Below are 14,787 nucleotides of genomic sequence, written 5' to 3' on the forward strand. Positions count from 1 at the left end.
GGTGTGTGGGCCGTGCTTCAGAGGGGCGTGGTTGGCCCACAGCTTCTGCCTTGGAGGACCTCCTGAGGTCCATTAGGCTCTGACTGCTCCTCTTAAGGCCATTCTTAAGCGCTTGCCTAGCATACAGATCTTAGGTTTGATTCCCAGCAATACACACATACACACACACACACACACACACACACACACACACACACACACACACACACACACACACACACACACACACACCCCTCCAACAAAACAACCAAACAGAAAACGCCCAGTCTCCCCTTCTCTTCCTCATGTGACCTCTGACTCCTCTGCTGGCATCCTTTCTAGTTGCTCCAGTCACTGCAGCTTCCTCCTCCGGGGAGCCTTTGGTCTTCTCTACCAGCTGCTGCCCCTCTCCATTAGAACGACCTCTCCTCAGGCCTGGCATGCCTTCTAGGCCAGACCAGGTCTTGCTGGAAGCTGGGTCTTGTCCCCTTGCGCACCCCAGCACTAAACACAGAGCAGTTGGAAAGGGGATTGAGGTGTGCAGAGCCTTGGTGCCTGAGGCTGGCAGTCCGTTCTTAGGGATCTCCCTCAGGTCAAAGTGGGTGTTGATGGGCAGCCAGGACGCAGAGGCTTTCTGCTGGGCTGGACGTGGCTTCCCAGAGGAGCCTGCAGCAGACAGAGGAAGGATCTCCACATCTCGGAGTAGTGGCCAGGCTCCTGGACAGTGGGTGACCCAGGTCCAGACCTTAGGCATTCTAGCCTAGTCATAACTGACCAAGCAGCAACTCCCGCCAGGGCTCCTGGCTTCCTTTGTGGACTGTAACAAGGAATAACTATAAATGATTCAAGCTAACCGGCTGTTCTCAGGAGCTGGGGGTCCACTGACTACCTCTGTGGCCTTGGACAACTCCCCAAGCCTGTGGGCCTCAGCTTCCTCCTCTCTGAGTGAGGGGGGGCAACAGGAAGCCCCTGCAGGCCCCGTGGCTCCACCTAGCAGCTGCTGTTATTTTTGCTATTATTAGCAGTGTTGAGGGCAGCACCCCCTCAGTTTGCCCCACAGCCTACATCTGCAGCCACGCTGGGCCCAGAGGAGCTGTGCTGTTCTTCCCTGGACCCTCCTGGACCCAGAAGCCCCTCCCAGCTCTGCTGCACCCTGAGAAGCAGCCTCTTGGGGTGCTCTTACCCACTTCCAGGTAGGGAATCATGCTTCATTTTCCTGGCCCTGGCTCTGGGCTAAGGACGAACTTTATGACCCCACAACCCACCCCCACCCCTCACTCCCACACCCCACCCCTCACCCCCACACCCCACCCCTCACCCCCACACCCCACCCCCGCCCATCACCCCCACTCCCCACCCCCACCCATCACTCCCACACCCCACCCCCACCCCTCACTCCCACACCCCACCCCTCACCCCCACACCCCACCCCTCACCCCCACACCCCACCCCCGCCCATCACTCCTATGCCCCCACCTGGCGGCACACACAGGAGGATTGGTCCAGCCCCTAACCAAGAGCTGCAGGTGAGAAGGGCAGAGGGTGCCCCTTCTTCAGGTGCCAAAGACCTGGCTTAGCCTCCCGCTGGGGATTTGATGTGGAAACTTGTGGCAGAAAGGGACTAAGGTAGGGAAGAACTGTGCCTCAGGTCTGGAGTCCCCGTCCTCAGCCCTAGTGCCAATGGCCTCAGTTTCCCCCCCTGCTTCCCAGACCCAGCCAGAGAGCAGGCTTTGGGGAGAGTCACACCAGGGAACGCTTCAGCCCTGCTGGCCTCAGAGGTGAGCCAAGCCTGGCTTGCTCTTAACCACCCTGCCCCCCAGCCCACCTCCTTGGTGTCTGCCGCAAACTCCGGTTGGGTGGAGAGTGAAGAGACAGAAGGGGAAATCATCCTAGCAGCTGCACACACACCTTCAACCCCAGCCTCGGGAGCAGAGGCAAACAGATCTCTGTGGGTTCGAGGCCACACAAAGAGACCTGGTCTAGAAACCCTCCAAACAACAATACAAGGAAACCAAACAACAAGAAGCACCCGCCAAAAAATAAAAACCAACCAAAAACAGGAAGGAAGGAAGGAAGGAAGGAAGGAAGGAAGGAAGGAAGGAAGGAAGGAAGGAAGGAAGGAAGGGACACAGAGGGCGTGGAGGAAGAGAGGCTTCCTGACCTTGGACTCCACTGGCCACTGTCTTTGGTTGCTCTATACTTTCATGTTGGTCCTGAACCACTAAGCCTGGCCCAATGGCCCATAGTGCTCTGTGCCCAGATTCACTCCAAGCTGCACTGGGAGCAGTTCACGTCCCTGGATGTCACCGCTGGCCTCACTTCCTCAGTTTCCTCCTGCCTGCTTCCTGCCACACTTGGAGAGCATAAGAAGCAGAAGTGAAGGGACCCGCACCTCATCCCGTGACCAGACCACTCTGGCCAGCCCAGCCTGTTTTTCATTCATCTACTCAGCTTTCATCTACCAGGGCAGGAGACATGTTTCAGTGGTTGGAAGCACTTGCTGCTCTTGCAGAGACCCAGGTTCAGTTCCCAGCACCCACATGGGGGCTTACAGACACCAGTAACTCTCCTTCTGGGAGACCTAATGCTCTCATCCCACCTCCACGCGCATGCACATGATTCATACATACATGCAGGCAAAACACTCATACACATGAAATACATTAAAAATAATAAAATGAAACGAAGTGTGTGCGTGCGTGCCTGTGAGTGCGTGTGTGTGTGTGTGTGTGTGTGTGTGTGTGTGTGTGTGTGTGTTTGCATGAGTTTATGTGCATCATGTGCTTGGAGGAGGGCATGAGAGCCTGAGTCAGTTCATGTTATCTGGGTGACAAGTCTCCTCCCCAGGCCCCAGCCATGGAAAGGCATGGCTGGAGCAAAGGCAGATAATAACCCCAAACCTGGGGGTTGTTTCTTTGAAGCAAATGCAGAAAGTCTTTCCTGAGCACTCGGTACATGCCGGGCATCCATGCAGATGGCAGCAAAAGAACCAGCCCTTGCTTGGGGTCAGAGGCACAGGTCAGTGGCTGAGCTTGCCTGGCATGCATGTGAGGTCCATGATGTGAGTACCATTCTGTCTACGCCATGGTGGGGAGGAGCATCAGGCAGAGGAAGGCATTGGTGTGGTGACTGTGACTGTATCCAGGCACAGTCTGACCCTCCAGCTTCCAGATGCTGCTCCAGCCCCTGGGCTGTGGAAGGCCAAGGACAGGGATGACAGGCAGGGTGATGCTTCAGCGACATTGGAGGATTGTGCCATGCTGCCCCAGCTCTGGAGGTACAGAGGGGTCACAGGCTTGGCTGCCGTGAGCCACTCGCCCTGGCGTGGGGGACTGTGAAACGGGTTGCATCTGTTAAAGGCAATGAGGCAACTCTGTGTGTTGATATAGAATTATCTCTAAGATACACTGGGGAAAACAAGAAACAGGATGTATACACTACGTTTTATAACTTAAAACAAAACAAAAAACAACTTGGACTGGCTCAGCTGTTAAGAGCATGGGCTGTTCTTCCAGAGGTCCTGGATTCAATTTCCAGCAACCACATGGTGGCTCACAACCATCTATAATGGGATCTGATGCCCTCTTCTGGCCTGCAGGCATACATGCAGACAGAGCACTCATATAAAATATATTGTTAATAGAGGCTTTTCGGTCCTGCAGCCACTTTTAAAATAATCACTCAGAGGCTTAGATCAATTACAAACTGTTTGGTCTGTGGTTCAGGCCTATTACTAACAAGCTCTTACAACTTAAATTAACCCATTTCTATTAACCTATGTTTTACCATGTATCTTGTGGCTTTACCTGTGTTCTAATACATCTTGCTCCTCCAGTGGCTGGCTGGCAGCTGCCCTGACTCCGCCCTTCTTCATCTCCATCTTTAGTTTGAATGTACTGCCTAACCTTATTCTGCCTTGCCATTGGCCAAACAGCTTTATTTATCAACCAGTGAGAGCAACACATATTCACAGCATACAGAAAGATATCCCACAGCAATATATAAATAAATAATATTAAAAAAAAAAAAGAAAAGAAAACCCTCTCCAGGCATGGTGGTACACATCTTTTCCCAGCACTTGGGAGGCAGAGGCAAATAAATCTCTGAGTTCAAGGCCAGCCTGGTCTACAGAATAAGTTCCAGGACAACCAGGAATACTTAGAGAAACCCTGTCTCAAACAAACAAACAAAAAAACAACTCAAAAATTTTTTGAGATGGTACCTTGCTCTGTAGAGCAGACTGGCCTTAAATTTTGTTTGTTTCTTTATTTTGTCTTGAGACAAAGTCTCATTATGCATTCCTGGCTAGCCTGGAACTTGCTATGTAGTCCAGGCTAGCCTTAAACGCACAGATATTCTGCTGCCTCTGCCTCCTGTGAGCTGGGACTAAAGTGTGAGTCCTCATGCCCACTGGCCTTCAATTCTTTTTTTAAATTTATTATTTTTGTTTCATATGTATGAATATTTTACTCACATGTAGATCTATGTACTACGTGCATGCCTGGTGCCTGCAGAGGCTAGAATAGGGTATTGGATCCCCTGGAACTGGAGTTACAGACAGTTGTGAACTGTCATGTGGGTGCTGGGAATCGAACCCAGGTCCTCTGGAAGAGCAGCCAGTGCTCTTAACTGCTGAGCCATCTCTCCAGGCCTCTGGCCTTGAATTCTTGCTCCTCATACCTTTCCCTCCCAAGTCCTAGGATGACAGAGTACCACCGTGCCTGGCTACATTTTGTTTATTGTTGTTGGGATTTTGTGTGTGTGTGTGTGTGTGTGTGTGTTTTTAAAGATTTATTTATTTATTATGTATACAATATTCTGCCTGCATGTATCCCTGCAGGCCGGAAGAGGGCGCCAGATCTCATTACAGATGGTTGTGAGCCACCATGTGGTTGCTGGAAATTGAACTCAGGACCTTTGGAAGAGTAAGCAGTGCTCTTAACCTCTGAGCCATCTCTCCAGCCCGTGTGTGTGTGTGTGTGTGTGTGTGTGTGTGTGTGTGTGTGTGTGTGTGTGTGTGTGTTTAGACAGGGTCCAAGTTGGTCTGTAACTCCCTTTCTATCCCAGGCTGGCTCCAAATTCAGCAATCCTCCTGCCTCCACTTCTTGAGTGCTAGGATTATAGTTATGTACCACAAGGCCAAGTGCTCTCAGTTTTAAAATGAGATCTCCGGCCCTCTGTGATCAAGGCAGTGCATGCTCCCAGCTGGGGACCTGAGTCCTTGCACGCCTCGGACTCCAAGACTTGCCTTGCAACTCTGGAAAGATTTGGGTAAAAGGATCTTGAAATCAGTTTGGCAGCAATCATTAACTTTTTATTCCCATCTTTGAAAGCTGAGATTGTGTGTGTGTGTGTGTGTGTGTGTGTGTGTGTGTGTGTGTGTGTTTTGGAGGACAGTCTTAGGTGTTGTTTCTCAGGCTTTGTCCACCTTATTTTGAGACAGCATCTCTCACTAGCTGGGACTCACCAGTTAGGCTAGGCTGGCTGACCCGTGAGCCGCAAAGACTCACCAGTCTCCACTCCCCACTGCTGGGTTATGAATTCTCAGTGCTGTGACTGGCTTTTTAAAATTTTGTTTGTTTGTTTTGTGTTGTGTTGTTTTTCAAGACAGAGTTCCTCTGTGTAGCTCTGGCTGTCCTGGAACTCACTCTGTAGACCAGGCTGGCCTCAAACTCACAGAGACCTGCCTTCCTCTGCCTCCCAAGTGCTGGGATTAAGGGCGTGTACCACCACCGCCTGGCTTTAATTTTTTTTTTTTTTCACTGTGGTCCCTGTTTAGGTTTGGAGATTCAGGGCTGTGTCCAGAGCTAAAGAGGACAGAGACAGGGCGGGTCCTGGGCCGGGCCATGCTTGTTGCATGAATCCTGTTCCTACTCTGCTGCCTGTTTTTGTTGCAGCCTCTGCAGCAAACTCCATAGGTTCTGGGCTCCAGAAACTGCAGAAGCTAGCCGCTTTTGCACACTTCCCATGCAGACAGCTGGATCTTTCGCCTCTTTCCTCTCCCGATGGGTGTTGGCTTTCTCTGCCCCCTTCTCGGGCTGCTGCCACACCTCATCTGAACTGTCATTATCCACAGATTTGGTGAGTCAAGTGGGATTTCTTTCTTTTTCTTTTCTTTTTTTTGAGCTGAGGACCGAACCCAGGGCCCTGCACTTGCTAGGCAAGCGCTCTACCACTGAGCTAAATCCCCAACCCTCAATTGGGATTTCTTAAAGGGGTGGAATTAGTTCAAAAGAAATCAGAGAGAGAGTTCATTTTCCCCCCACATCAAAAAATGGGAAACACTCTTACAGTGGAAAGAGTTTTGTCTCTGTTTGATAATACTTTGGACAGTTTGAAAATAGAACAACTAAATGAGAGGATGTGGAAATATATTATGTACCCTAATAAAATTTGCTTGAAGATCAGAGAACAGAATAAGCCCCAGGGCTAAACATAGAGGCCAGGCAGTGGTGACACACACCTTCAATCCCAGCACTCAGGAGGCAGAGATCCATCTGGATCTCTGTGAGTTCAAAGCCACCTGGAACTACAAGAGATTGACTCAGTCTAGGAGAGAAACAGAGCCAGGCAGTGGTGGCACACACCTTTAATCCCAGTACTTGAGAATCACACGCCTTTAATCCCAGCACTAGAAAGGAAGTGATATCCCTGGGAGGAGAAAGGTATATAAGGTGTGAGGAGACAGAAGCTAACCCTCTTTTCAGCAGGAGGCCTTTTTTGTTCGACCCCTTTCGGTTGAGGACTCAGAGGCTTTCAGTCGGAGGATTTGTGGAGTTGGCCAAGGTGAGACATGGTAGTGGCTTGTTCTTGGTCTCTCTGATCTTTCAGCTTTTACCCCAATATCTGGCACCAGGTTTTGTTTTTGTTTGTTTGTTAGTTTGTTTTATTAAAGACCATTTTATGGGGGCTGGAGAGATGGCTCAGAGGTTAAGAGCACTGGCTGTTCTTCCAGAGGTTCTGAGTTCAATTCCCAGCAACCACATGGTGGCTCATAGCCATCTATAATGAGATCTGGTGCCCTCTTCTGGTGTGCAAGCATACATGCAGGCAGAACACTGTATACATTATAAATAAAACCTTAAACAAAAAGAAAAAAAAGACCATTTTAGGATTTGTGTGACACGCACTCTTTCCAACCATCATGGTGAACAATATTTGCGCTTCAGAGGATCATTCTGGCGGTGCTCAGGACACGCTGGTTTGTGTGAAGATGGAGAATTATTGAGGAGCAGCGGCAAAGTCCTGGGAGAGGGAGAAAAGAAGGACCCAGGACGGCAGGACACGGGAAAGACGCTAGAGATGTCCCTTCTCTTCAGAGTGTTACTGGCACAGGCCCCAAGTATACTCGGGGTTGGCCTTCCCTCACTCAGGATGTAGGGGACCCAGGAAAAGTTAACTCCAGAGGAAGGAAGGGATCAAGGTCATTGAGTAACAGCAGTCAGTATTAATGGCGCAGCGTCTCCATCTAGTGGTCATATTCAGTACTGCAAGGAGGAATCCACATGTCCCCCTCGACGCAAAACCTCGCAAAACCACCTCAAGGCTAAAGGTGTAGAGAAGGGCGCAGGCCGACTCCTGAGAGGTTTGTCAGAGTTTAGTGAGATGCCAAACCCTAGGTAAACCTCTGAAAGTTTCCTTGATAGAACACCGCCTGGGAAGGGCCCCAGAGTCCATGTCTGACATGCCTGCCACTAGGGCGCGAGCACCACGGGAAATGAGGCCGGAAGCTAAGGTGGCCAGAATCTTGGGATTCTGAGGAGTCGTTTCTCCCTTCCTGGGCCTCCCTCCTTGAAGGTGACTTTGTGTTCCCTCCTTGCTTCCCTCCCGGCAGCCGGCTCCTTGCCTACGCTTCCCACCGCTCACCAGAGCCACCCTCCTCTCCGCCAAGGAGTCTAGCTGGCCTTCGGGAAGGAATGAACTTTGCTATTTCGGATCCCTTGTCAGCTACAATTAATTTCCCAGCTGCCTACTTGTCAGACTCTCCGGACGGCACACTCCTTAGCGTCTCTCCTTCCCACCTCCCTGGAGCCAGCAGTCACCCTCGTGGACTGGAGGAACAGTTTCGGGGACAAAGAGCTCAGGTATACCCATCCCCCCACTGCTAGTTCATGATGGCAGCAAATGACCTGGCTTTGGGGTGCTGAGCCCCCCTAAAAAGACACTTTACCTAGACATCAGCTAAAAACCCATCAGATTCAACAACAAAATCCCAGTACTCAGGAGGCAGAAGCAGGTGAGACCCTGTCTCAAAAATAAACAAAAACTTCTGTTCCACAAGAGTTCTGTGAACAAAATAAAAGGCTCAAAAGGAGAAAATATTTCCAATGAATGTAATAAAGGATCAGCATCCAAAAGCTAAACAAAGGTCCCATTAGCCCCTTAAAAAAATGACCAAGTACTGGGGTAGGAAGTTGGAGAGGAGAGCAGACAATTCAAGAGGAGTTAAAGCGGCCAGTGATGGAATTAGTTCCTTGTGTGTCGCTGTGACAAAACGCCCACCAAGAAGCAACTTAAAGGCTTGTTTCGGCTCTCGGTTTGAGACACAGTCAGCTGTGACAGAGAAGGCAGCGGGAGCGGGAGGCAGCTGGTCACACGGCATCCTCAGTCAGGAAGCAGAGATGCACGCTGGTGCTCAGCTCGCTTTCCAGTTTTCTGCAGTCGGGGACCCCAGCCGATGGGATGGCGCCGCCAGCATTCGGGGTGGGTCTTCCCACCCGTTAAGTGAGTCTAGGAACGCTCATGGGGTGCCCAGAGGCTTGTCTACTGGGTGACTCCAGAGCCAGTCAGGTTGACAATTATCACACTGACGGTATGACTGTCTAAGAAGATGCACAGCCTCATCAGTCATTAGGAGGTCAAAGGACAACTTGTGACTGTTCACTTTTTTCTTTCACTGTGTGGGTCCTAAGAATTGAACTCAGGTCTTCAGATTTGGTAGTGATTATCTTTACCCTCCAAACCAACGTTTCTCCACCTGCGGGTCGAGACATTATAATATGATTACGATTACATTGCATTATGATTCCCAGCAGTAGTAAATTACAGTATAAAGTAGCAACGACTGTTGCTGGAGGGCTTCTCTCCAGGTTCCATCAAGCCCCGCAGTCCCACAATCCACGTATAAAATAATCACTCAGACACTTATATTACTTATAAACTGTATGGCCATGGCAGGCTTCTTGCTAACTGTTCTTATATCTTAAATTAACTCATTTCTATAAATCTATACCTTGCCACGTGGCTGGTGGCTTACCGGCATCTTTACATGCTGTTTGTCCTGGCGGTGGCTGCAATGTCTCTCCCCTTCTTCCTGTTTCCCCAATTCTCCTCTCTCCTTGTCCCGCCTATACTTCCTGCCTGGTCACTGGCCATCAGTGTTTTATTTATATAGAGCGATATCCACAGCAAACGACAATAATTTTATGATTGGGGGTCAGCACAACATGAAGAACTGAATTAAAGGGCTGAAGCATTAGGGAGGCTGAGGACCACTGCTCTAGACCATCCCCATAACCTGAGACATTTTAAACCTGCTGATCCCGGGGTATGCCTCTCACATTCTGGGCAAGCACTCTGCCACTGAGCTACAACTCCAGTCTTTCCACTAAAATGTTTTAAAATATTCGAAAGTATTTTAGTTATATGTATGCGTGTGGGCGGGTGGGTTTGTGCGCCTTAGTGTAGTGCCCGCAGATGCCTCGAGAGGGCACCAGATCCCCCTGCAGCTGGAGCAACAGGTGCTTAGGAGGAGGTACAGGGAAGGGAACCCCAGTCCTCTGCAAGAGCAATACATACTCTTAACCTCTAAGCCGTCTGTCTAGCAACCTATTTAATTTACACATATTAAATTTTAACATTTTTTTTGCTATGCATTTGTGAGTGGGTACAGGTGTATGAATACAGAGGCCAGAAGAGGACGTCAGATCCCCTGATTTGGAGTTACAGGAGGTTGATTACAGGCAGCCTGCTTTGGGTGCAGAGAACTGAACTCTGTCCTCTAGAACAGAAGCAAGCACTCCTAACTGCTGAAACACATCTATGTATTTATTTATTTGTTTGTTTGTTTGTTTGTTTGTTTATGGACAAGGTGTATGTTGCTAAGGTTGGCCTCAGGTCCCTTGTGTGCCTAATGCAGAGATGGCTGTGCCACCCCACAGGAAGGTGCTTGGCCTCACAATCTGGTGTTTGGCTAATTCGCAATCAGTGTGAATAGAAGAGTGTGAGAGAAGTGAGTTTTAGGAGTGCCCGGCATGGGGTTGGGCACACAGGCATGTACATGAGCATTTCAGGAGGTGGGGGAATGCATGCGATGGCTTTTCTTGGTGTCAACTTGACTGTATCTGGAATGAACTACAATCCAGAAATGGGGGGGGGGTGCACTTGTGACCCACATCTTGAGGCTGGAAGACACCAGGTTTTGATCTGGATCTTGAGACGAGATGACACACATCTTTAATCCAGACTTTGAGGTGGAAGGCACTCCTTTAATCTGGGCCCCACCTTCTGCGGGAAGTCTATAAGGACAAGGGAAGAAGGAAGACTTAGTTCTTCCCTGATCGCCCTCACCTCGTCAGCACATCCATTTCCTCACTGGCATTGGAGGCTGCTTCTTCAGGATTCCAGCTTGTACGGAAGACCAGCTGAGACACCCAGCCTCATGGGACTGAGCAACTCTAGATTCTTGGACTTTCCATTCACACATTCACAGCCAGCCATTGTTGGACTACAGCCTGTAAATCATTCCAATAAATTCCCATATATATACAGAAGGGGGGGCATTTAATTGCATAAGTTCTGTGACTCTAGAGTACCCTGACTAATACAGGGAGCTTCACATAATACTGACTCCTTTTTGTTTGTTTGTTTGGAACAGGGTTTCTCTGCATAACAGCCCTGGCTGTCCTGGAACTCGCTCTGTAGACCAGGCTGGCCTTGAACTCAGAGATCTGCCTGCCAGCCTTTGGAGTGGTGGGATTAAAGGCGTGTGCCACCATACCCAGTGTAAACACTTTGAGACCCTCCTACCTGGACAAGGTTGGGTCAGTAAACTTCTGTGCCTTGTCATCCCCAGATGCCGTGGGGCACCCGATAGGCGATTGACACTATGAAGATCTGGACTTCTGAGCACGTCTTGACCACCCACGGGAAATGGTTATCACCGCTGCAAGGCAGAAATACCTCATGAACCCAAGCGTGGTTGGCGGTGGTGTGCTGGACAGACACATCGATTCCTCTGGAAAGCTGCACAGCCACAGCCTCCTCAGCACCGAGTGGGTCCTGCCTTCCTTCCGTCCTTCAGTCTCTTACTGGTGTGGAAAGAAGAAAAACATACGCGCCAGAGAGTTCTCTATCGACCCGGCAAAGAAGACAACAGAGCTCCAGTCTACTTTACAAACCTCATTTACAAATCTGATCTCCGTAGAGAGGCTCCCATACAAGCCCCAGGACCTGGAGGAAACTGTCCTTGACAGGAAGCCACCATCATCAAAGGGGCCAGCCTCAGCAGCTCCCTTGAAGGACTCATGGCAAGCATCATATCTTCCAACACTAACAAAGAACGAGAAGCATCAGTGGGTGATACAGAAACTGAACGCCGACACCAGAAGCATGAGGACACCAATGGCGGCTGTGGAGAAACGACATTGGAAATCGGTGTACAGCTACAGGCCCCCAGGACTCTCCGAGCTGACATCTTATTTGTTTGCTATTTAAAAGATACAACTATTTTAGGTAGATTTTATTTATTTATTTTTTAATGAACTGGGTAAGGCTGTGACTTCTGATCAGAACAAAAGATGGAGAGTTTCTAAACCAAAGTGACCGTCTGAGGTGTAAGGGCTTGAGGGAACTGACTGGAGGAGCCTCCTGCTCATGTGAGCAATTAACAGGTTTGTTGGTGGTGATGTTATTTAAGTGCTCAGAGAAATGCATGTTGATCTCAAGTCTCTTAGGGAGACTCTTAAAGCCTTTCAGGTACTTGAATGCTACCTGGCTGTGGACCAGCTGCCCTCACGACCACACAGTTACCCTCACGTCCACACAGCTGCCCGCTGCTGTGAACTAGAATTGCCTGTGTGAGGAATTCTCTTTTTTTGGGGGCGGGGGGGAGGTGGTGGCGGTACATACCTTTAATCCCAAACTCTGGAGGCAGAGGTTAAGGGGCTCTGGCAGGCCTTGCCCTGAGGAACTCTCTTTAAAAAGAAATGTGGGAGCTGGTTAGGTGCCTCAGAGGTTAAGAGACCTGGCTGCTCTTTCAGAGGTCCTGAGTTTAATTCCCAGCAACTACATGGTGGCTCACAACCATTTGTAATGAAATCTAGTGCCCTAATCTGGCCTGCAGGCATACATGCAGGCAGAACTCTGTATACTTAATAAATAAATAAATCTTAAAAAGAGAGAGATTGTATAATTTGAAATGACATTAACTTGTATAAGATAACCTGTTCTTTTGGAAACCAGTGTTTGGATTTGGTACTTAAATGATATTTTTGGTGTGAAAATTAGCACTAAAGTAATATATGACTCCAGCATGGTATTTTATTGTATTAATGAGTACTGTATTGATTTGCCAAAGTTTTCATAGTAAAGGCAGTCCCTTTCTTGAGGAAAAAAGAAGAAGAAAAAACCAACAACTCATTATATTAAACAACAATTAGGAAGCAGAGTGAGCTAGCTTGGAACCACACCAGGCTTTGAAATCTCAAAGTACACCCACAGTGACATACCTCCTCCAGCAAGGCCACACCTCTTAAGTCTACCAAGACAGCACCACCAAATAGAGACCAAGTATTCAAATACTGGGACTATGGGGGATATTTCTCGTTCAAACCACCACAGCGGGCTAGCTGCATTTAATAGACTGTTTTTGTTTTCTTTGTTTTTGTTTTGTTTTGGTTTGGTTTTTGTTTTTTTTTCGAGACAGGGTTTCTCTGTGTTGAAGCCTGTCTGTAGACCAGACTGGACTTGAACTCACAAAGACTCGCCTGACTCTGCCTCCCGAGTGCTGGGATTAAAGGCGCGCGCCCCCACCGCCCAGCGACTGTTTTTCTCATTACTACATTCTGTCCATGAAGTGTTAGAGAAGGAACCCAGGGCCACACTTCTGCTAGGGAAGCAACCGGGCTACTCAGCGGTGCTCCTGGGTACTGGGTACTGGGATGTAATGTACAGGGATGTTCCGGGCAGCCACTGGCTTCAATGGAGTGTTGTAGAACGAAGTGAAATAAACCGGTTGAGCTGGTTTTGTGCAGCATTTGGCTGCTCTGGCGAGAACAATGCCGGCCGAGGTCCAAGAACAAGTTGTGAAACAGAAGCTGTAACTGCAATGGTTCTCCGCATGGGCGCTCCTGCTCACACGCGCTCTGCTGCTTACCATCAAGGCCGAGTTTAATCCCTGGGACCTACAGGCTGGAAAAAGAATTAGCTCCTGGAAATTGTTCTCTAACCTTCATCAGAAAAATATTTTAAAATTATGAAGCTGGGCGGCGGTGGTGCACATCTTTAATCCCAGAACTTGGGAGGCAGAGACAGGAGGATCTCCGTGAGTTCGAGGGCAGCCTGGTCTACAGATTGAGTTCTAGGACAGCCAGGGTGACACAGAGAAATGCTATCTCAAACAAAACAAACAAACTAAAATTATGGGGGAAAAAAGATGAACATTATATTTTGCACGATTAATTCAATATTTTTCTATTTTTAATTTTTATTTACTTATTTATCTGGCAGGGGCATGCCATGGCGCACATGTGGAGGTCAAGGGGCTTTCAGGAACCAGTTCTACCCTGTAGGTCCCGGAGATGGAACAGAAGCCATTGGCCTTGGCGGCAAGCTCTTGCACTCACTGAGTTGTGACAGCCTACATTTTATTTTTTATAAATCTCAGTTAGGGACTGGGTTTGTGGCTCGGTTGGTAGAAGGGCCTGTCTAGTGTGCATGAAATTCTAGGTTCAATTTTTCCATCTCCACTGAGTAGGGCGTCACTGGGTATGGTGGCTCATGCCAGCAATCCCGGCACTCAGATGAAGACTGGAGGCTATCTAATATCTTCCCTGGTCATGGTCTGTGGTGGTCTGAATGGGTATGAGTATGGCCCCCGGGCTCATGTATGTGAATGCTTGGCCTGTAGGGAGCGGCAGTATTTATTTATTTATTTACTTACTTAGTTAGTTAGTTTTTTTGAGACATGGTTTCTCTGATACCGTCCTAGCTGTCCTGGGACTCACTCTGTAGACCAGGTTGGCCTCGAACTCACAGAGATCCACCTGCCTCTGCCTCCCGAGTGTTGGGATTAAAGGTGAATGCCACCACTGAGGGGTTCAGGGAGTGGCACTATTTTGAGGTGTGGCCTTCTTGGAGTAGGCATGGCCTTGTTGGAGAAAGTGTGTCACTGTCAGGGTGGGCTTTGAGGTCTCGTATATGCTCAAACCATGCCAAGTATCTCAATTCACTTCCTGTTGCCTTCAGATCAAGATGTAGAACTCTCAGCTCCTTCTCCAGCACCATGCTTCCCACCACCATGATGATAATGAACTAAACATCTGAATTGTAAGCTGCCACCACAATTAAATATTTTTCCCTTTTTTTTTTTTAAGATTTATTTATTTATTATGCATACAGTGTTCTGCTTGCATGTGTCCCTGCAGGCCAGAAGAGGACGCCAGATCTCATTACAGATGGTTGTGAGCCACCATGTGGTTGCTGGGAATTGAACTCAGGACCTCTGGAAGAACAGCTAGTGCTCTTAACTGTTAGCCATCTCTCCAGCCCAATATTTTTCCTTTATAAGAGGTGCTGTGAGCCGGGTGG

The 14,787-nt window shown here is 48.9% G+C and overlaps 1 pseudogene; it reads left to right on the top strand.

Annotated features, from left to right (window-relative positions):
- The first annotated feature begins 10,858 nt into the window (after positions 1-10,858).
- On the top strand, positions 10,859-11,694 carry LOC143267094 (PRELI domain containing protein 3B pseudogene; annotated as a pseudogene).
- The last annotated feature ends 3,093 nt before the right edge of the window (positions 11,695-14,787 follow it).

Source organism: Peromyscus maniculatus, chromosome 8 (assembly GCF_049852395.1).
Source record: "Peromyscus maniculatus bairdii isolate BWxNUB_F1_BW_parent chromosome 8, HU_Pman_BW_mat_3.1, whole genome shotgun sequence".
Lineage (NCBI taxonomy): Eukaryota > Metazoa > Chordata > Mammalia > Rodentia > Cricetidae > Peromyscus > Peromyscus maniculatus.